Genomic DNA, 2,439 nt, shown 5'->3' with positions numbered 1-2,439 from the left:
ATCAGATATCTTATCATGGATCATGGTGGATCATCAGATACCTTATCATGGATCATGGTGGATCATCAGATACCTTATCATGGATCATGGTGGATCATCAGATACCTTATCATGGATCATATGGTGGACCATCAGATACCTTATCCACGGAGAGATTATAAAGGGGCGATTGACCTTATTTTATAACATTGGTTTTAGCCTTGTCATAGCTATATCATTAAACAAATCTAATTATATTTGTATTGTTTTGAGCAATAAATTATGTTGGTCGTTATGTAGATAGGCTATGATTTATCGAATTTAATTTTTTACATATCTAAATAGCCAATAACTAATTGAGATTTACCATATTATACTACATTTAATATATAAAAGATCTTTTGATAAAAATTAATCAAAGACATTTCATTTTGAATATTATATTTTAATATTTAAATGTTAACCTTTTTAACCTGCCTAGTTATAAAATTAAACAATGTCTATAATCTTATGTTGATCTTAATGTTTAAAAAAGTTTTTGGAACGTATTCTCACTTTACAAGTAATTTGAGTCTCATAGTTCGTTTCATCAAGCCTACCAGTGGCTCAGAGGTACGCCTGCAGGCCTACGACGCTAAAAGTCGGGTTTCGATACCCCTGATGGGCAAAGCACAGATAGCCCATTGTTAGTTTTTGTGCTTAACAACAATAACTAAACAAATGTCGTTTATCAAAAACACACCATTTTAATTTTAATGAAAATACAGTCTTTCAACTATTATATCTAGTGAATCTTATCATATAATTATCTTTTATCAGATAATGTTATCTGATATTTTCAAACACCTACATTAAAGTTGTTGATGTTACCCTATTTTTAAAGTCATAAGAGTTGCCCTGGAAATCTTGCTTCTTTAGTATAGGGTACTTGTGAAGAATATACAATAATACAAAAAACATTACACGTAATGTTATACTTTGCAAATATGAATGATTGTTCAAAGTAGCAGTGGAAGTTTTTTATTTATTTTTTTCGACTGAGGAGCTTATCCTTAGAGTTCACACCCTGGTGTTAAGATTAAAAGTGATTTATTTGACAATATTTACTTTCTGAGATTGCCCGCCTTTTAAACTCCAGCAAGAATCGAACTCTACACTAATCCTCTTTCAATTCACACAGGAATAAGGCCTTGTGAGAAAACACCATGCTGTTGTGGAGAGCAAGTAATACGATAACCAACATTTACAAAGATGGGATGGTAAGACAGAAGGAGGATGGCAGAAGGATTATGGAAGTACGTCATTAAGTAGCTTAAATCATAAGAAACTATTATTAAATGTCACGCATAAAATGTAAACTATTTTACTAAGAACGAGGAGGATAAATTTTTGATAATATTTCGTTCAAAGGGATGATAAACGTCAAACATTTCACGGCTTATTATTCTTTTCAACACAAGAGTTATCAATGGAAAAGATTTAACTGAAAACACAATTTTCCTTTCGTTACACTGTGGGTATAGAACAAGAAAGACAAAGTTTTTCTGAACATAAATTTTAACATCGAAGTGAAAGAACTGAAAGGCTGGAGAAATTACACGAAGCATATATATAATGTATTTATGAGATTTGACTGAACAATTCATTTATGTTAGGCCTATTTCGATATATTTTGTCCAGTCAATACTAGATTATTTAAGAACTGTAAATTGAAAGCTCTTCTGGACAGTTTTAACACTTCACTTTAGGGGTTCTGTACTTGCGCTCCTGTGTTTCAGCAGAGAAACAGGAAATTGCGTTTCCAGTTAAATCTTTTAACATAACCTTAGTATTCAGAGATGGACGATAAGTCGTGAATATATTTGTTCTTTGTTTGTTTAGTGAACTATCTGCGCTCTATTCACGACATAGGAATCGAAACCTCCATTTCAGCATTGTAGGTTCTCAAATTTACTACTGGTCCACCAGTGGATACAACACATTTGAATCAAATATAAAATTATAATGGACAGTACAAAATAAGCCACCCCCCCTAAACGAAAACATGAAGATAACAATACTCACATCGATGTTTATAAATATGTTATCTTATGTAATAAGTTTGTACACATAAGTCTGAAGGCTTATAATGCTAAAAACCGGTTTTCGACACCCGTGGTGGGTCCAGCACTGATAGCCCATTATGTAGCTTTGTACTTAACAATAAACAAACATATCCTACAACTACTGCTACTAGTATGCGAGACTTACAGACGCCTACAACTACTGCTACTAGTTTGCTAGACTTACAGACGCCTACAACTACTGCTACTAGTTTGCGAGACTTACAGACGCCTACAACTACTGCTACTAGTTTGCTAAACTTACAGACGCCTACAAATACTGCTACTAGTTTGCGAGACTTACAGACGCCTACAACTACTGCTACTAGTCTGCGAGACTTACAGACGCCTACAACTA

The sequence above is a fragment of the Limulus polyphemus genome, unplaced genomic scaffold, assembly GCF_000517525.1.
Source record: "Limulus polyphemus unplaced genomic scaffold, Limulus_polyphemus-2.1.2 Scaffold3842, whole genome shotgun sequence".
NCBI lineage: Eukaryota > Metazoa > Arthropoda > Merostomata > Xiphosura > Limulidae > Limulus > Limulus polyphemus.
The sequence above is the reverse complement of the archived record's forward strand: the minus strand, read 5'-3'. Positions refer to the sequence as shown.